Genomic DNA, 21277 nt, shown 5'->3' on the forward strand with positions numbered 1-21277 from the left:
TATGAAACTTGAAATCAGTGCCTAGAGCGTTAGGAAAGCTGATAGTGCGAGCCAGTGTATTTAAAAAGAGGACTGGGTGCAAATCTATTAAATATGTTTTTAAGGGGAGGGAATCTTCTGCAGAAGGATATGGTATCAGTAATTTATGGGCATGAACAAAATGTTACATGAGTGATTTATAGTGTCAGGCGGGGCTATTAACGTGATTAGAGTTCAGAGTTTAATTCACTTCCCTCTTTAAACGAGAATTACCTCCTGTAAAGGCTCGTGTGACTTGTTTCAAATGGTGTGTGAGGACCTTTCTGGGTTAAGCTGGAGGAACCACTTTAAAGTAGTCGAGAGGCACTGGACATTGCAAGTTCCTGTTTCTTAGACATATGGTACCCATGATCAAGTCTCTTATTTATTTTTTTTCTTAAAGGAAAAAACTATAACAGAAGTACTAACTGGGTGACTTCTATTTCCAGTACCATCAATGTATTGCCAGCTGTCCTTTCACATACACTTCTGTAGCAAAAACATGATTTGTATGGGACAAAACATAAAACACTAGCAGGTGGGAGAAACTGTAATGCTGGCTTTGGAGCAGGGTTTCTAGTGTCATTTGTATGTTAGAGAGCATCCCTCTCATTTCAGTTGTTGTAGAGGAGACTGGTTTTAAGCTGAATATCACTAGTTAAGGTACCAGTTGCTGACAAAACCGATTCCAGCATCAGCAGGCATTTGCTGTAGGCCTTTTCCCCTAAATCTCTGGGTTCACATGCCTCTGCAGTCTCTGAAAGTAATTGATATTACCACAATATTTTATCAACATCTATCAATATGAGAAACCAAGCTCAGCAAAAAGTAGATGGGAACAATTCATAAAGTTCACGTAAGACAGATAAGGTTGGGGTTCGCAACCGAGAAGACGATTCAGGTGCAAGCCACAATTCTGCTGCTGCAGTCCATCCCAAGAACAGGAGGACAAGGTTGCTGGTCGCGCTGTGTGGAGCAGCATTGACTTGCAGTCCCTGTAGATCACTTCTCTCTGGGCAGAGCAAGCAGGAATAGGTCTGGTTCTGTCTGGGCTAGACCTGGTGCATGCCTTTGGTGAGTGAGAGGAGGCAGAAGAGGGCCTGGTGGCAGGAGGTGCAGGAGTATCTGACTGAATCAGGTACTATCTCCTCATACCTGACCTGACACAGCTGATGTGTCTCATGACCTATGCTGGAAAACAAGATACTTGAGAGTTAGGATGAAGATTTTGTCAGTTAAGGGTATTTAAGTATTTTCTTACCAATTTGTTGGCACAGATTTGAAGTAATTTGATTTTCTTAGTCAGAAGAAGAAGGAAAAAAAAAGATGTGCTCCATTCTCAGTATTGAATGACTTAATTTCTTATGAAGATCCTAAAACCAGAACCGCCTCCTGGCAGTCTTGTTGCGACTGCCTTGGTGTGACTGTCTTGGTATCCTCTGTCCTCATGTAGATGATATTTGTGTAGTTTGTCACAACTTTTTAAGGTACTTGCATGTAGACACCATGAGTTAGTCGTGGCATCATTACTCTCATTTTATGGGTGAGAAATGAAGCCCAGAGACACCAGGGGAAAGGAACTAATCTCCCCAGAAGCAAGACTAGTGTAGGTAAAAAATGAGAGTTTCATTGCTTCCTTCATTAGGAAATCTGTTAGCAGTCCCAAGTCCCAGTGAGTTTAGACATTTGTTACCCAGTTCCCTAAATCTGCTTTTTGAAGAGTTTCTCTTCCCTGTTTGCCCTGCAGAGCTGCTGCTTCCTATCTTGGGTGTCCTCCTCTTTCTCAGTTTTCAATTAATCTCTCCCCACTCATCTCAGTCTGTTCCTCCCTGGCTGGCACAGAGCTCTCCCAACAACTCTCATCTGCGGGAGGAAAGTGTGATTTAATGGGGAGAAAAGAGGAGCTGAGTGCTTATGCCTGTGAGTGATATTTGAGCTGTAGGTTTATTGCTGTATACTCCTCACCTTGCTTAAAGTCTGCTCCAGTATCTCAGGAGATCTCTCCCATCTCTTGCAGCTTGCTTTACACTTTTCTGGATTAACTTCTTGGCTTCATCTTCCGCTGCTGTGGGTGAAACTTCAGGCAGATGCAGTGCTCTTGCTCTGACCTTCAGTATCGCTCCCACAGCTAGTATGAAATGCCATACAAACCTTGATGCAATTTTCCGTGGCTGCTGTAGGCACCATAGGCAAAGTGTCATATTAATGGAGGAACCTCCGGGGACTCTGATTGTGCTGTTGCTTCTGATTGTCACACTGGCTTAAAGATAAGTTATGCTTGGGGTAGTCTGGCCCGTATCTCCCCATGTGTTTCACTTGGGTATAAAATAATCCACACCTAGATGCTTTCCTATTATCAAAGCGCTTTAGGTGAGTTTGGAGTTAAAAGCTCTCTGTGTAAGATTGATCCAGGGGAGTGATTTGTGAGGCAGTAGCCTTACTGGGAGCTGGAGGGGGAATTGAGGCTGGAGAAGGAGGGGGTTTCAGAAGATGTGGGGAACTGGGTGATGAGCAGGGAATTCTTGCTGTGAGTCTGGGAGGGAAGGTGTTTCAAGAATGAGTTTGGATGGAAGTCGAAGTACTGGTCTGGGTGTCTGATAAGAACTGTGTGTACTAGATGGGCTGGACATCCGCCAGCAAATGGAGAGGTGGAAACCTTGTATTATAGCAAGCAAATAGTTTGGCTTTGTGTGAAAGGGAAAAAAAAAAGAAACTAAAAAGATTCTTCTGGTCTAAATACTTGGTTTCAACGCAGCCAGAGTGATTGCAACTTTCAAAGAGCATTTTCCCCAAGACGAAGTTTCAGCTGGCATAAAAGCTAGCATTTGACATCTTTTTCATGTAATGACTATATTAACAAAAGAAGGCCTCGCTGTTGGCTGCCTTTGTAAAACAACTCCAGTGCAGTTCTTCATTCTCTTAGCTCTTGTGTGTGACTTAAAGTCAGCTCAAAGCTCCCGCTGGAATGCAAGCAGGTCAGCTTGTGCACACACGCGGTTAGAGTGTTAGAAAGTACTCCACATGGCTTGACAAAGGCTCTTTGCAATCCTTCATTTCTGTTGCAGCGGGCAGTTTTAATACACCGATGTTTGCTGCGCTGCAGCATTTAACGTTCCTGTCCCATAAGCAGTGAGAGAAGTATCACCCTCAGCTCCAGCTGCTCAGGCACCCAACCTGAGAGGCTGCAGTATGGTCTGTAAAGCGCACAGTTATTAGGAGTTCCTTCATAATTAATGGTAAGTTTTAATTGTTGTTGCAAACACTGACTTCAGCTACTTGCTGAGGGCTAAATATTCTTACAGCACTGAAAACTGACCTCACTGGCTGGTAGGTACTGGCCAGAGTCTGTGTGTTGAATTGTCCTAATATTTCTGGTTTCCCTGACATGAGGATGGCTTTCCTCAGGCTGCTGTTTGATTTCAAAGTTGTATTACGGTTCTATTTTTTTTTTTTTCTAAAGTGCCCAAACACAGACTTATCTGTGCTCTCCCTTTTCCTTGTGAGATGCACCCACAGTTAGTTAAACTTCACACCTTTATGGGGAGTCTGTATCACCTCTTAAAGGCTGAAGTTTGCAGCTTTTCTCCAATACTCAGAGCATCTGATGGGAAGACTGGTTTTTAAAAAAAAAGGTCTAGGGAGTGTTTTATGTGCAGTGTAATTTAAATAGCCATCCTGATTTCTTCTGTCTCTAAAAAGATGCAAGGGTGTCCTGGTTTTGCAGGGATAAAATTTATAGAATCACTTTTCTGTTACATTTTGTTTCAGTTTGTGGCCAGCTGTGGGATGGTGATCAAGGCCATCAGCAGTGAAAGCCAGGGCAGCTGCCCCAGGCTGGCCACAGGTGTATTCTGTAACAGTAACATCACGGTCACTATAAATGGGAAAGCTGCTGGGGATGGGGGGCTCTGCTCTGCTGCCTTCTCCTCTCTTCTCAACAGTTACTATACCTGGAGGGACTTGCCACCACTCTTCTATGAGCAAAGTATAATTTTGCATCTTTGTTATTAGTATTGATATTGGTTTTCTTATTTTATTAAATATGTTTAATTTTCAACCTACGAGTCTCCCTCTTTTTCCCAATTCCCGTTCTCTGTTGGGGAGGGGAGATTGGGTGATAGAACAACTGGTTGTTAGCCCTGTGTGTGGGCTAAACGGAGATGAAGGGATAGGACAGGACTGTACAGAGAAGGAGCTAATCTGTATTTTTAAGCCATTCCACCAACACAGCCTGGTGGAGTGTGTATGCGGGAGGAGATTTTTAAATAGGAAACTGTGATGTGAGGAGTCCTAGGAGCCATGAGGACTGTGTAAATGTTTTCTCTTTAAAGCAGAAATAGTCTGCTTTCTCTACTGAGAAAACTCACTTTGCTTAGGAGAGAGCACAGTTTATAAACTGTGATGCCTGAAGATGAAGCAAAGGGATGGCACTGTCATTCTATAGACTAAAAAAAAAAACCCAAAAGAACATTTCTGTACTGTTTTGATTTATTTTGTAATAATTTGATCTTTATCTTGTTGCCATCATTCAGATACAGCTGACTACAGGTGTAGGGAAGTGCAGAAATTTTAAACAGAGCATAAATAGGAGAATTAATGTTTGTTTCATTACTGCGAACACAGTCTGCGTAGGTGAGAAAAAGGAATGTGAGATAAGTGCTAGACATCAGCTTTGTTATAATTTACATTTTATTAATAAATGTTCTTGGAAATGACATTTTCCTTAGCACCTTATTGTAAACTGCTGCTGAGGCTATAGGGGTCATATTTCCTACTGCTATAAATTGGTGTAGCTGAATTAAAAGCCTGATGATTTTCCACCAGCCTCGGAAGCTGCTCCAGTTGGACAAGGAAAAGTTATCTTTGTCAGACTGAATTGCAGAACTGGGCTTTGCTCCCTCTGCATATCGCTGTGACAGATAACAGGCCTTTAATTTAGTGGACAAAGGCATATGAATAACCAACAGCTCAAAATAAAGGCCAGACAAATTAAAATTAGAAGTTAGACTCTTTGGATAGTGGAAGATGATGTAACATAAGACCAAACTACCGGGTTGACGGTACGTTTCCTTTCTTTTGACATTTTCAGATCATGACAGAGTGCCTTTTTGGGAGACTTTTGGTTGGAGTGAAGCTATGGGCTTAACGCAGAGGTAACTGTGAGAAACTGTCTTGCGTGAACGATCAGATTAGATGTTCTAATGGTTTGTTCTGGTCTTAAAAATCTGTAATATCCAGTGCTAGTTACCTTGCTGATGGTGGTGTAATATTCCAATCCCTTTGAAAAGCAGTGAGGTGAATGTCTTTGTGAGATGGTTTACACAGTCCTTTATAAATGTAATTCCACATTATAAGAGAAATCTTGGTTTTGTGAAAATGATGCTGTGTTCGTATTAAAACTAAACTGAGGCTTATTCATTAAAGCCTTCTTTTTGTTTTGTATGATGGATGGAAAATACAAAAGCAAAGCATCTGCTGGCTGCAAAATGGGGACTTTGCTAAGTGACTGCTCAGTGGATTTCAACAGATGAGATTTTGTAAATTCATCACAACACAGTATAAGGGAGAAGTATGACTGAGAAACTACCTAGGTTAAAAAAGCAAAAGAGAGGTGGGTTAATATGAATGCGATGGTGAGTTGTGTCCCAGTGTCCTATTCTGAAGTCCTGGGAAAGTCGTGTTGACATCTGCCTCCTCTAACATGGATGAGTGAATGTTCTTTGCTGTAGCTGATGGTTGTTCAAGATGGCCAGAAGTGCCTATGACAAATACTTCTGCAGGGGACTGGAGGCATTGCAGGGTGTGTGCTCCACGTATGGTTTGCTTGAAGACATCATTTTGGATCATTGCTTTTGGTTTGTTTCTGAAGAATTCTAAATTTTCCTCCAGAGAAGCTCAGTAACAAAATGTCCCTGATCTTCTGAGCAGCTGACTCCAGGAGGGGTAGTGGAAGCTTAAAGGGGCAAAATTGTGTTTATTGAAGATTAGTGCAGAAGACTGCTGTCTCTTTCTTCCACTTCAGCAGGAAACCAAATTTTGAAGGGAACTGTGTTTCCTAGCTGTGAAGTCATCAGCTCTAGGTTTTTTTGGTATTTTTGTGCTTTTTGGCTGCGCTGAGTTGATCATCTTCATATGGTGTAAAAAAAAGAGTATCTTGGTGTTTGTTTTTTTTTTTTTTTAATAAAGCTGTAGCAGCCCTGCTTGTGCACATGGACTGAAAATATGGCTCTCCTGCAGTCCTAGGCAAAACTCACTTTCTTCAGCAGACCAGAATTTCACATGGGGTCTACTATTACCTGTTCCTTCTACTCATTGTGCAGGAAGACCCCTCACCAGGAGAATATATGTCTGGGAAGGGACCTCCTGGGTCATTGGGTCCATTTTCTTGCCATCATAAGCAATCACATCATATGAGCCCTTTCATTAACTGATCAAAAATCCATTTTAGAAGTACGAACGCTTTTTGCCCCTACTACTCCTGCTGGAAAACTGGTATAGAACCTCATCGTCTGATTTCTAGCATGTATTTATTCACAGCTGGTTGGCACTTCCTTGTTTTTATGTCAACAGTGTCCTTCAGTGTCGGTAGGGTTTTGCCTCCTGGGTATTTACTTACCTGGTGTATCTATATTCCTTTGGTCAGGCCAGCAATGATCATCCTCTTAGTCCTTTCCACCCACTCCAGAGATAAAACTGAAATTACTCGCATGAGAAATTCTTCTCAGCAGTTGCTAATGCTCTAAAGAGAAGAAGCTAGAGGAAACTTTAAAGAACGGATAAACTGAGAATCTTTTTAAATTTAACTTCTGCTTCATGGTCTTTGTAAAGAATGTCATCAGCTTTTTGTTTTGTTGAAGCTGTGGCTGCTGATAACTTTCAAGCTCAGCAATAGGAGGGCCAGGTTTTTTTTTCATCCTAGATGTACCTCGAGGAAAAAGTCAGATGACAATTGGGAATGTATTTCTCATGTAGAAGTTAGTTGTGGGGAGTATCATGGAAAATACTGCTGGATATGCTGGTGTGAGATGTCGCTGTAGTCCTTGTGGCAGAGTTGCTCCTTGTGAATTGGGGTTTTGGTATTTTGGTGTGAACCAGAAGAATTTGTGCTGTCTCTTTACCACCTTTGTTCCAGAATTTATCACTTTAAAGAAAGGAAGCTGTCCTGCAGATATGCTGTAGCTGTGTATTTCTTTCTTCTGGTCAATGAGAAGTCAAATTTCAGACCACTCTTTGGCAGGCAGGTGATGATAGCTTTAAGTTTAAGGAAAAGGATGAAATGACTGAACAATCTAGGACATGGAAAAACAGCTGGAAAAGAGATGACAGAGTGCGAGGATAATGGTGAAGGTCTGCTAATTGTCAGATGGAAAAAACTAATAGGGGATATCATTTATTGTCTTTTGTAATAGAAGAATAATGAAGCATCATATGAAAACTTAGGGTGACTTAAAAAATATACAGAAGGAGATTGTTCTTCACACACAACCTGGTTGTGGAAGTCTCTGTGCAGGATAATCTGCTAAAAGTTTCTGTGGGTTCAAGGTGTGGATGTGGGAAAATGCATTGGTGGTTCTCACATGCAAAGACAACCTTTGCTGGCTCAGGAAGCCCTTGGGCCACAAGTTGGGATTATTTTGGGAAAGTATCATTGTTTTTGTGTCCTGGTATATTTATCCCAGGTCAAACAGTATTTGTGACTGTCCGGAATGTTTAGTTCAATGAACCTTGGGCTTGTCCGGTCTAGCTTTCTTAATGTGGTTTTGTACGTGTTGTATGTTCTTGTATGTCTTGTAAAGTTTTCATCTTTACAACAAGTGGTAAATATTAGGGTGATTATGTTGATGAATAATATGTCCGTTTAAATGCTGCTATGTGATATGTTGTCTAACATGCAAGTTGGCCCTCAACTTTCCAACTGAAATCTTTAATACTGAAGAAATCCAAACCTCTCTTGCTGAGAAGTCATAATAGGTTTTATGGGAAAAACTGCTAGGAGAATTAAAGAGCCCTGAAAACATTGAGAGGGGAAGAAGTATTACATTTTGTATTTAAGCTGAAGCCTCTATGTTTGATTGCAGGAACACATTTGAAAATAGCTCTACTGGAGCTCTGAAGGATTCTTCAACCTACTGCTATGCGCTCCGGGAACTGGGCTGTAAACTCCTTGAAACCCAAACAGATGTTTTGGTATCTAGCTTCAAGGCTTTGAAAGACTCTTTTCCCCACATGCCTTTCTATGTGAGGAGATTTTAAGAGCAGCTGAATAAATTTTATTATGTTTTCTACAAAAGCAGTATCCACATGGAAGAGGCAGACTTTGAACAGTCACGGGCTCAGAAGTGAAACAATAACAGCATAACACAGGCCCATTGAACAAAAAATAGGATAGAAACAGGAGAAAAAAGTGTCAGCCTGTTTAGGACCCAGGGGGATGAGAGTTTTGAGATGCTTCAATAGCTTCTTCATGAAGATAAGTAAACACAAGGGAGCTATATTGTCTTCAGCTCTGCTACATTAGATAGAAGAATTCTTAACGTTGGGGAAGAATATAGTTGAATAACAACCCAGATGTCAGTCATGTTGTTCTATGCACATTTAGAAATGCATCTGACAGTGATGAGAGCTGAGAACCTACAGAGTTTTGAATGGGGAAAAAATGTCAGGAAAAGGGAGTAAATTTAACTTATCCTCCACCCTTTCACCACCTTCCCACACACTAACTGGGTGTGTATTGGTACTGAGGGCTCTGCTGTGCTGGTGCTGTACGAATGCCCAGGAAACTATAATCCCTCCTGTAGGAATTTATCAGACTTTAAAAAGGGAAGACAAGGGGAGACATCTACAAATAAGGGACTGAGACATAAGAAATGAGATCCAATTCAGCTGAATTAGCATCTTTTCACCTGGAAGTCTGGGGTGCTTTTCAACACCTATCGCCTTCTGTTACTAGGACAAGCAAAACACCAATATTGCACTGTTATATTATCATAGGTTCATTAACAATTCTGTGTTTTATAGTTTCTGGAAAAAAAAACCCTCAAAATTCAAGTGGTTCTTTTATTAAAAATGTGTTTGTATTTTTCTGCAACCAGGAGCAGGCCAAATCATTTTAGGAGGGCTCCATGCAGGAGTCTCCACTTTCCTTGTTGCAATTTGGAGTGTTTGTTCTCCTCTGTTTAGGATTTTGTTTGCCTCGTGTCATTGCAGTGAGCTGAGAGCAGGGAAAAAAAAAGAAATATTTTTATCACAAAGATTTTTCAGTTTGAAGATCTGAACTGGTTGTGGAATTGCTTTGAATTTTTTTTTTTCCTCCCAAAGGGGAATGCACCCTTCAATCACACGACTGCCAGAAACTCTGGCCCGTTTTTAAACTAGCAAAGGCAAGAGGGAGTTTATTTGTAAGGTCAAGATCTACTTATAAGTAATAGCACTTCCCGTGGGGAAAAACACTAACACAATTTGTGAAAGTTATTTTACTTGATGGTCAAATAAACTCGATAGCACATCAAGAATAGGGGACCTGGCTGTGATGTGACTGACGCAGCAGCATTTAGGCAGAAGACTTTGTTTTTCTTACACATGTATTGATGGATTTTTGTGTGGGTATTTGACTTTTGAAATCATAGCTCTGGTATTCTAAAAGACAAAGAAATTAAACTGTAGGGTAGAAGAACAAACTCAAACCAGCTCCAGAAATACAGGAAACATGGTAGCAGAAGTGTCTGCTCAGGGAAGATTATAACCCTTCAAACTGCCAGAGCCTCTTTAGCCGCTACTTCGCATTGTGGGTTTATCTGGCAGAAGGAAGGTGACAGGGTTGCCAGCCTGCCTAATGATCTTCATCTAACATTTACCTTATTGAGAGGGGAATAATTCTGCTAAATTAACATCCTAGCATATTTGCTGTCCAGCTAGTTGATGAATTAAATAGCCTGAAGAAAATCTTTTATGACTCATCTATCCATAAAAATTGCTGAATTTTTCACTCAAAAGGGAATGACTTTTCAGTAGCTGTGTGCTGCAATGCCCTACACCCGTCTTCTGTAAAAAAATATATATGTATACATATTTATATATAAAAATAATAACTTTAGTAAAAGACATGTGTCTTTGGGAAGTAGGAGAGCACATGGACAGATACTGCTCTTGGAGTGACCCATCTCGTGCGAGCACCAGCCCTTTGCCGCATGGCGTGTGCCTCCTGCTCAGAGGAAGCACAGACCGTTAATGACAGCCTATGAGTCTGTGACACTTGGATCACTCGATCAATCAAATGTGGCACCTTGTGCCAGCCCAGCCAGCTGTCCTCTTCCATCAGCGTCTGAAAGTGCCGCATCAAAGGCTGCAGGTGCCAGCTGCCATCCTCAAATAACCACTGGACCTGCCCCAGGATGAGTGTATTTAGGGAACTTGTTTAGATTGAATTTTCTGTCTTGACAGTCCCTCTTGAATTTCAGTTTAGAAAAGGAGAATAAACAAATTACAAGCTAATAAACAAAGCAGCACATCTATAACCAGGAATCCAAGCCTGGGGCTTTGCACTTATCTGTTGTAGACCCATTGCGAGGCATCACCATAACTGCCTGTGACAGCAGGAGATGTTGCTGAGGATGCAGCCAACTCGTTGTGCTTGGTTTGACCAAAACTTGTAACGTCACAGTGAAGTCTATGGTTCATGGATCCCTCAACCCATTGAAATTTTACATTGCTTCTGTTACTGTGTGTTGGGTATGCCAAAGAGGTCAAGAAGAGGAAGACTCAATTTTATGAGAAAATATATTGTGAACAAGCTCATTAGAATGTTCCATAAGCAAATTTGCGTTCTTTTGGTCATTTCCAGAGTGAAGGAGAAATGCACACTATGCAGATGTGGAGAGCTTGTCTGTGAGTCTTAGCTGAGGTCCTGATGCTGCTGCCACCCCTTGAAAGCCTCCATGTACGAGAGGTCCACCACACAGGGGTGAACCAGTGGTTTTCAGATCCGTAGGCACGGACATGTCTGTATCTTTAAGTCTTGAGGACTCTGAAGCTCCAGAGCTTGAGCATGTCAGGCTGAGGAGCTTGCAGGTACAAGAGACTTGGGCAGGGGGGAGGATATGGCCAGTCAGGCTTTTACAGTGGAAACCTGTATTTCAAGGTAAAAAAAGTTCCTTCTGCTGCTGTAGCCCCTAGACTGATATATGGTAGGCGAGATAAACTGTTTTCACAAAGAGGATCTAGTGCTGTTCTGGGTTGCAGTGGTTCTGAGTGCAGCAGGTTGCCCTCGTACGTCTGTATCAAGTTCTTCTCTGCTATTATCATCACTAGATCCTTGTCCTCCCTTGATGCTTTCGAGGCTGCTCATTCTTATTCTCCAGCATGTATGAGTTATCTATTATTTGCTTGCTGAATGCAATTGCTTGCAATTTTCCAGGTTGAAAAAATGAAGCTCCTTTGAAAAAGATGTAATGGAACATCCCCAGGTTGAAACAGGCCCTGAGCACAGCTGATGGCATAGGGCCTTTAATTTACTAAACGTCAGTGGTTTGATGGCAATTCAACATGACTGGTGATTGCCTGCATTGTGTTACTGCTGTGCCTGAAAAGGCTGTTTACCTTCTGAAGACAGAAAGCTCAGCTGAGCAACACACAGAACAATCTCCTGTGACCTGCTAATATTTTTTTTTCCAAAAGACTCCCCAGTTGCTGAGGAGCATAAACCCCTGGGGAAAAAACCTTCTCTTTGTGCATATGCTTGTTTATGTATCTGTTACAAATAGGTTAAAGCAGAAAAATGGTGTTTAGGGCTGAATTTGCAAAAGAACACTTTATATCAGGAGTTTTCTTTGTGGCAAAGTGATTCTTAATTTGACCAGTGAAAGACATTTGTTTTACAAGAGATTTCTCTCACATTTATAATCCCAGCTTGACCCAGCACTGAAATCTTTCTCTGTGTTTCTGATGTTTGTTGTGGGACTACTTAGAAGTGTGATTGGCCCTGTATGAGTTGGAGAGCAATGGTTCAAAAAGAAAAAAAGCCATCTGGTTCTCATTAATTTGCTGAAATGATCAGAACGTTTTCTAAGAGACACCATGGTACATGTAGGGAAAGTAGAGGCAGGGGCCCTTCCATTTATGCTAGCAGCTCGGTGCAAGTGGATGCAAACTCATCTGCCAAAGAACGATCTTGTTTCTAAAAATGAATTTGGGGTCCAAGGTCCTTAGATAACACCAGACTTGACGGTCTTTTATACATGCACTGCATTGCGGGCAGTGGCGGCGTCAGCTTCCTCCCACTGCCGTGCAAGTGATTATGGAGGGAATAATTTTTTTTGTGTTAAAAAGACAGCTAGGATCTCGCATACTCTTTGAAGAAAGAAGTTAATTTTTAAAAAAACCCTCATTTTTAGAGGCGCATATCTACAAGTAGTACAGCTTAACCTGAGATGGAGCATACGATAAGTTTTGGTCACTGCTGGAGCAGCAGCCCCTAAACGGCAGGCTTGGTAGCGTATCATGCATGGCTGTATTTCTGATGTGCCGCCTTCCTTTTAACATTTGGCCTTTAGGCCTTGTCTTCTGGGCTTTTGTGGGTACAGAGCAAAATTTGTCGAAACACTTGTGTGTATGCTGTCGTTTGCAGCGTGAGCGGTTTCCAGGCTCCTGCGCTCCTGCGTGGCCCATCTGTTGCTGGTGCAAGCGCTCATGGACATGACTTACATCGCACTTGCTGGTGCTGGTGAATCTATCAGAGAGATTACTAGCTTACTGAAGATGATTTTATAGACTCTGTGGCTGGTTTGTTTAAAACTAGATTACTGTCACATTTAGAAACATTTAGCACCACTGGACCAATGAGGAATAATAATTTAAAGAGGCTGACTAGATTTAATCAGTTTTTAGGAGATGAGACTTAAACATAAGTGGTTGAGAAGGCTGATAGAGCTAATAAATTTGAATATGTAATACAGGGCCTGCCTGATCTGTAGCGCGTGTTCTCTGGCCACGGTTGGCTCATAATAACGAAGCGCTTGCAAAAGTTATCCAGTCAATAGGTACAACATCCTTTGTGCAAGGAACCTCAGCAGTGGGGGGAGGAAATTACCTGAACTGAAATTCAAAATAGGACATTGCATGAGACTTCTTTCAATATGAGAATTCAAAGAGTTAATTTTTGAGCCATTTTCATAATATGTAAGAGAAGAGAGTTGGGAATATTACCTTGAATAAGAAAGATACACTTGGGACCTGCGCACTGAAGCCTGTGTTTTCTTCAGCAAAGGCAGAAGTTGTAAATATTTTTCTGTTCTACAGAATTAATTGTGAGAGATGCTGCTCTTTGCCCACCTCCTTCTGGTAATGCTGGCAGGGCTCTGCTGGGCTTTGGAGGGAGTTTTGTCTCACACCTCTCTTTAAAGAGAAGCTGATGTGATGACAGAAGGACCAAACCCTGAGAGGTCCTTTTTAAAAATTCAAAATTTGGGGTGCTTGAGATGCTTTTGCCCCCAGTAAACTCTCTTTCAGCTGAAGCAGCTGGTGTGGAAATAAAAGGTAGCTCCATTCTCCTGCCTCATTCAGGTCAGGTCCTTCATTCTGCTAGAAAAAGGGATAAACTCTGCTAACTGTTGATGCCAAGATCCGCTATAAAAGTCAAATATGCCATTGGAGTGTGATGAGGGGAATTGGGTTGGAATAGGGATTTTTAATTGGTATCAGGCCTGACAGTGAACTAACACCACAACCAGCTGAATTATTGAGAGTCCTGAAATGGTGAAATGTTCAGTAAATGTCATATTTTGTGTAATGCTGTATCAGTTGCTGAAGCTGTGGCTTTGCTCCCTTTTCTCAACCGAGATCAGAAATGCCTTGTTCTGTTCTGCCTTTTTGATATGCTTTTGTCATAGCGCTCAGTAATGATGAGGCTGCATGATGACTTCCTTTAAATCATTGTGCTTACATGACAGGCTTGGTTGCCAAAACATCAGGAGTTACAGAGCATTTTTTTTGTTGTTACTGCATCAGTGTTGTGAAACTCTACTTGAAATCATGCCGTAGACTGTTGAAGACTGTCCCTTTTGCATATTTCAACCCAAGTTGACCATGGTCATTGTGAATCAGAAAAGGAAATGTGACATCCCTGCTTCTACCTGCAGATTTGAGATGCAGAGGGATCCAGGGCCAGCTTAGGTTCACTGAGGTGTTTGCATTAAAACCAAACTTAGCTTAGCGTTAGCCAACAAAAGCTGCCCACTCATTTTTTTTTTTATATTCCCTCTGTAGATGTTGGAAATAGAAAGGCACCTCCAGATGCAATTGAATCCTTTTATCTTAGACTACTGTCTTAGGATATAATGAAATGCACGCTAGACATGGTGGTCTTTCTCCATTCACTCCAGACGGATCCTCAATAATCACTTCAAATAGATGACTATCCTATAGCTGGGTAAGGGTGAATGTGATGAGCCCTATCTCAGGTAGAAAGGAGCAACCCCAGTTTCCTTCTGAGTTCCTGGTGAACACCACGCTTCTTTTCTGTGCTCTGACAGTGTAACAATGTGCACGTTTCACTACCAAAATTGTTTAAACACCAGGGGTGTTGTTGGAAATTCCAAAGTCTTACCACTTTGAAGTCATATTTTCCTTCCCAAAACACACAGTTTTAGCCCTGCTTAGTATTTTGCATCTGCAGCGTGGGAAGGTGCCAATTGCGTCAGTCTCATTTGGTAGAAGCAGTGCACAGTCCTGTTCGTTTGTAGTTTTCTTCACGCTTCTAATAGTGGGTAGCATGCTGAGCTAATTAATGGGCTACGGGAAGAAATCACTGATGAGTACAGACTGAATATCTTCAGATAAAAAAGCTATGAGTTTCCTGTTTAGTTCAAAGAACAGCCCTACTGAAGCTTTGATGCGCAACCAGATGCAGCGTGTAGAAGCAACCCAATCAAGGGTTAGAGGGGGATGAAATTAGTTCAGTTGACTCTTATTTTCTATGTATATACTTCTAGAAATGATTATTACCTTGTGTGCAGCTAATGTAAATACAGAGGTGCTTAATTTTTGCTCACTAATTATACAGGTTGGTACAACAACTTTCATTAGCTCATTCAAGGTTTTCCTGAAGTGGGCAAACAGATTGGGATCATCTTATATTTTCAGCATATCAGCTTGTTTTGATGCCTAGCAATGTAGGAATTGAGCAGAGAGAACTGAAGAGCCATTCTCAAATGGGGCTTTTAATAGTAATACACTTAAAAGAGTTCTGACATTTTTGGCTGTTTTCCTTTCATATGGGGAATATCAATGTAGGTGGAATGGTTGTTGACGAAGAATCTCAAAATTAGATTGTTGATGCTCAAGGCGGTAGCTTTTCTGTTTAAAATAACATAAAATATAAGTATAAACAGACACGAAATGCAGGAAAGAGCTACTAACCCGTTTCTGGTTAGACTGTTTTTCTGCTTTGGGGGTAGAGTGGGTAGCACAGAATGGAACACGAGGTCACTTGCTTGTCCTGCTGATTTGGGGTTCAAGCAGAGCTGGTTGAACAGGAGTGGTTTATGACCAGATACACATTTCATCAGTAGGACCATTTCTTCTTATCCTGAGTAGAGAGGCATTCCTCCAGCCTACAGTCATTGAGATACAATATGTTCCTGTTGCACATCCATTTTATAAGAGTTAGAGGTGGGTGCCCTCGATCTGCTCCACCAGATCTAGCCCATGACAAGTGTCTGCCTCTCCCTCATAGGTAATCCAGGCTGTTCTGCATTGATGACTTTAATTGTGCAGGCATTTCAGCCTGGCACAGTTCCTCCACACAGATCTCTGCCCAAATCCTTGTCCTGGTGCTGGGGAAAGAGTCATATGGGGAACAGAAAGCTGAGGAGAAGAGATGGAAAGGTTTTCAGCATCAGGGCTAGTCTATACCATTGCAAAGACTTCCTGAAACTACCCACTTTGGTATTTATTCCAGTCATCAAATCTGCAGGGACATCCGTAATTGGGTGTACGGTTTCTTCCTAATTTCATTATATAAAGTGGACATGGTAGCATGGTTCAGTACTGAATGAAGCAGAACATCGGCGTTACTCTTTACAAACCTCAGTTTTGGTATCTGCATGAATTTGTACTCTAAAGAACTTCCCACCAATATAGCAAGTGGCCTCATCATTTGCCAGGTAGGATGAGAAAGATTCACTATTGGATGCAGTTCAGCTGCAGGATTTTGAGCTAATACTAGATTTCTCCTTTTGGGAGAATGTTTTTGCTGTACTTCCTGCATTGACAAGTCATTATTGATATCTACATCTTCCCCCTGCTCCCTCCTTGACTTTTTGGGAAGGTCATATGCCTGGGATTAACAGCTTTTTTTTTTTTTTGTATGTGGTGACTGTTGTAGCAAAGACGAATGGGAAAGGAAGCTCTTGTATGTTCCTCTGCCTGAAAACTAACTCAAGGTTAGAGATCTCAGGTGACTTTTATTGTTACCTTTTCTGACAACAGCCTCTCAATATGAAATATAAACTAAAATATAAACTAAAATATAAACCCTCAGAAGAGTGGTAACTAACTGGAGACAGAACTGAAAGGACTGGCATGGAGATACAAATTGCTTATTTTTTATAGTATTTGTCTACTTAAAGCCCACTTCTCTCTTGAGAGCCTGGCTTACTTAAAGAAGAATTGCTACACTCTGAGAGAAGTTTCCTATATCATAACAGTGTTATAGAAACATGTTGTGAAACCAGCTGCCATGAAATTGAATTACAGGTGTTGTATTCCTCACTGCTTAAATTGCTCTATTATATCACAGGCCTCATCGTTTTGTTTTGAACAAATAACTGCAATTTAGTAGGAGCCTAAGAGATGACGGTATAAGCAGTCAGGGGTTGTTTAAGGTTTCCGTAATGATGGAAAATTGTTCTTATCCATCTAGCATATGTAGTCTTTGTCAAAATGTGTGTGCAATGAATGGAAAAGGAAAACTGTTTCCTCATGGCATCTTTTTCCCAAGTTTGTTTTCATATTTTTCAATGTGTGAAACAATCCCTTGTACGTTTTTGGAGTAGTCAAAGCAATATGGTCATTCATATTTGACACGGCTCCGATACATCAAATTATGGCACTGGATGTAGTTGAATATTTCACTTCCTTCACTTTCAATTTGTTGGGATTCAACAGATGGTTGCTCAACCTAAAATTTCCCAGGTTTTCATGGAATAACGTTTTAAAAGATCCTTCAGGAAATATTTTAAAATAACTCTCAGTGCAGAAAACAATTATTGTTTTAGGCCAGAATTTAAACCTATTTTGTCTAGGTTTAGATTCCTAACTGCTGCTGTGTGTGTGCCCACCTCATGCTCTGTTCTCCCCATCCCACTCCTGCCCACCTCCTGGAGTAGCCTTTTCTATGATGTACTCAGCAGTTTACCCTGGGGCTTAATGTATGCGAATCGCTGCAGTTGGCTTGGAAACAGCGTAATTCCCACAGAAAAGGGATGCTTGCAAGAATCTTGGACTTGAAAATTAACCTCACTTCCCTGACTAACCTATCCAGGTCTATATTATGCTCCAACAGACACTATGTACTGAAATTCAGACAGAGAACCTGCTGTATCACAGTGCTCAGAACAAACTGTATTAGTATCCTATACTCCAACGTGTTACTAGTGTGAAGGCTTGACAAGGTGTTACGTATGTGTGTTCCTCCAGTTGTCACAGATTTCACAGAAAAAATGAGGCTGGGAAGGATAGAAAGAGGTCAGATTGTCCATCCTCTTGCCTGAAGGCAGGACCTGTTCTTCCAGGTCCTGCTTTATTCTTGACAGATGGCTTTTGAACTTGTTCTTAAAATTCCTCAGTGACAGAGATTTGCTTACTTGCTTCAACGTGTCAGGCCTCTGATGCTCTGCCTACTTGATTGGAGGTAATATGCAAGTCCTCTTATATTTCAGAAAGGTAAATTTCATGTTAATCTTTAAAAAGAAAAAAAAAAAAGGAGGGGGCAATTTTCGGAGTGAATTCTTTTGAATGCATATTTCTGCTGATAAAACTTACATAGGTACTTTTAGTAAACCCTTTCCTCTTGTCTCTTGAAGTGAGATGTGAGAAGATAAAACTGCTTGACAAAGTTCCATGAAAAATTAATGTGTACTGTAATTTAGAAGATGTATTGCTGAAGGGCATTAAATGTTATATTTTTGTTTTCTGCAAATTCTATTTTAAGAGAAACCAAGTATCTAGTAAGCACTATGTCAGAAATTCAATGAAATGCTGCTGATAGTAAAAGAAGAGAGGAGAAACGAGGGGCATAGACTGCACAGCCTAGTGAGGGTACATAAGCCTAAAGATGCAAAATTGCAAATTGCACAAATTACAAAGCACTCTCCCTTGCATACAGACCTGCTTTCAGCATTCTCAGGGCAGCTCGAGAGCAGCAATCTCAGATCAGGATTCAGATGTGCTGGCAATGTTGTGCGGCTGTTGCCAGTCGGAGCATCCTCAAAGCCCCTGCCTGCTGCCAGCCAGTGCTGGCACACGATGGGGTGGTACCATGTGCTGATACAAACCTTTTCAGACTCCGAACTGTGCTGCTCGATTAAGTTGCTGTGGGGGAAGCTAGGGAATAAACTTGTGTGGCACTGGGGAAAGGACTGATATTGTGGTGTAATACCACAGGTCGCGGTTCCCTTTCCTCGTGCAGCCTGGCTTGTCTGCTCTTGGAGGGAAACAGGAGCATAAGTGATGATACAGCTACAGCTTCCCCGGTGATTAGGGAGATGCTGTCTGGGTTTCTGCGTGCAGCCAGGGAAGTGTTTGGAGCAGCTGGGTAAGTGGCCTAACCTGGGTAAAGTGGTGTTTGATGGGGTAGAAAAATCAGAGCCCTGGGGTTGGAGGTAACAGAAAGTTAAAAAGGCAGTTTTACAAAGGGGTGTTCACAAATACTAGGAAAAAACGTGTTCTGCTTTGCTTTCTTAATGCCTGCTGTTCCTCACCCGTAGAAGCTGCTACCTGCGGCGTCAAGTCTATGAAGTGTTAACAGAGGCCTAGCTGCAGCAATGAACTATAACCAGAAATTTGAGGAATGTTTGTCTTTTTCCTTGGCCTTTGCCAAGAATTCAAGCAAAACTGTAAAAAAGTATTTTTTTCACTGGTGTCACTTTCTACTCCTAAAATCCATCCATATGAGTGTGTCTGTCTTACCTTTGGGATGTTGGTTGTTCCTCCTCCTTTAGTTTGTACAGGTCAAGGATGCGATAGCAGCTTTAGCTTTGGTTCTATCTGTTTCGCTAGTAGCGAGATACCTGATATTCTAGTGCAGCTTGCGTACCTTGGAGATGTGATAACCAGATATTTCTTCTGTTGATGGCTGACTGTTCATCTTAGTAAACTGGGATCGTTCAGGGGAAGTGTTAGGTTTCATTTTCCTTGAGAAAAGCACAAAGCATTTTGCACTGAATGCAAAATTATTTGAGATAAGTGATGAGATTACTCAGTCAAAGCAGAATGAAAACTGTGAGAGATGTAATTCATAGTTTTGTTTTTTTTCAAGCTGCTGACATGATGTGAGAGTTGCTAATGCAGTATGAAGTACAAATGATATGCAAAATTCCCTGATAACTACCTGGGAATTCTCATTCCATCAGCAGCTTTTGTCTTATCATAAGTGAGACAGCTTGAAAGGCACTTGTTGCGTTTTGTATTGCATGCATAAGTCATTTGCACTTCAAATGAACTGGCCTAGATTATTTATGATGTTTCTTTCTGCATGGCTTTCATAAGCAATGGAACAATGCTGAATTACTACTCTTTTTCACGTTTAACAATTCAAGAACCACAGAGTGAGGGGACATATGACAAATGAGCACCTTTGTGCAAGCTGCCTAGCAATTGGGATTGTAAAAACTAGGTTTCAGAAAGTGAGATTAGGATGTCTGATCACCTTTGAAAATTGTTGAATGTCTAGATTTTAATTGTAATATGTTTTGATGTTACGATTACAGCTGGTACTTCAGAGCTCAAGAGTGTGAATGTCTGAAATGTGTTTCTGTGTCTGTCGGGAGCCCCAGGCTCAACCCCACTGGCCAGTTCCTAATAGCGAGAGGAAGGATCTGTGGGGTTTGAGGGAGGATCAGGGGAGGCAGGAGGAGAACAAGTTTCCTTCATGGGCTCCAGAGAGCACTGTGGTCTTCCGTACACAGGGCATACAGGTGCAATCGTAGCCGCTGTCCCGTGGCCAGTGCGAGTGATGGTAGGTTGCTGGATCCGTGCTGCCCTTTCCTGGGCCCCGGTGTGCTGTGCAGGGAGTGTCCCCTGCCCATTCCCTGGCAGCAGGCAGGAGTTGCCAGCAAGTGTGCCAGACAGGAGTCTGGCCATGCTGATATGTGTGGTATGGATTGCACAAACCCTACCTCCGGGGTCATTGCATGCAGCCTGGTTTTCATCAGTATTTCTTGAGGCTAGCACTCTCTGCAGTAGCTTGGGCACAGTTGTGCTGACCTTCACTCAGGTCTACTTTGGACCCCGTACAATGGTCCTGAGATTATATTACTTAGTGTTTTCATGTCAGATTGCCTGAAGCAATGAGGGAGCTGTGTTGCAGTCCATCATGGTGGTACTTTCTCTAGGAGAAGCTGAAGGGCAAGTGTTGGATGGTATGAAGTGTGCAGGCCTTCCCCAGATAGCAGTGGTCTTTGTCATGGTCTTCCTCCATAGTCTGCTGCAGGGTCTGTTTCAGACAGACGCTATCACAGCAACATCTAGCCAGAGTTTTCTGGAAATAGGCTGTTCCCCACAGAACATACTGGGAGGAAGGTACTGTGCATCCAGCTTCCACGGTCAGAGGCCATGAGCTTGGGACCGAAGCAGAGAGTGAATCATATTGGTGAGCACAGAGTTTGGTCTTCATCCAGGAGGTGAAATAAATCTAATGGAGTCTTTCCAAAGTTTCAGGGCTTGATCCTCAGCTGTTGTAATTCAGCGCAGTTTAGTATAACTAAGGTTGAGGATCTGACCACATGACTTATCTTTGCAGTGTACAACAGATGATTAAGTACAAATGCGTGTTGAGGTGATGTGGGCAGTATGTAAGGACGAAGCAGGAATGTGGTTAAAAGCCTCCTAATCTACAGATTGTTCAATCTGTGCCATTTATCTCTCCATCGCCATTCCAGTATCTCTGTATTAATCTGGAAGGCTCTCCTTGCTGAAAATGATGAATGTATAGAAGTCAAGAAAGGCTCGGAATGCTCATGGTTGCTGTGTTAAAAATAATTATCTG

General features: G+C 41.8%; 1 protein-coding gene across 4 annotated transcripts in view; it reads left to right on the forward strand.

Annotated features, from left to right (window-relative positions):
- SGCD (sarcoglycan delta) overlaps nucleotides 1–21277 on the forward strand; it is a 340677-nt gene that overhangs the window by 66750 nt on the left and 252650 nt on the right. The window contains exon 1 of one of the 4 annotated variants that reach the window (XM_068409439.1): nucleotides 5118–5171. The exons of the other annotated variants lie outside the window; for them this stretch is intronic. The gene's annotated coding sequence lies outside the window, so the exon portion shown is untranslated. Of the gene's footprint in view, nucleotides 1–5117; nucleotides 5172–21277 lie in introns of those variants that run through there. 4 annotated transcript variants of the gene reach the window in all.

The sequence above is a fragment of the Nyctibius grandis genome, chromosome 10, assembly GCF_013368605.1.
Source record: "Nyctibius grandis isolate bNycGra1 chromosome 10, bNycGra1.pri, whole genome shotgun sequence".
Taxonomy (NCBI): Eukaryota; Metazoa; Chordata; class Aves; order Nyctibiiformes; family Nyctibiidae; genus Nyctibius; species Nyctibius grandis.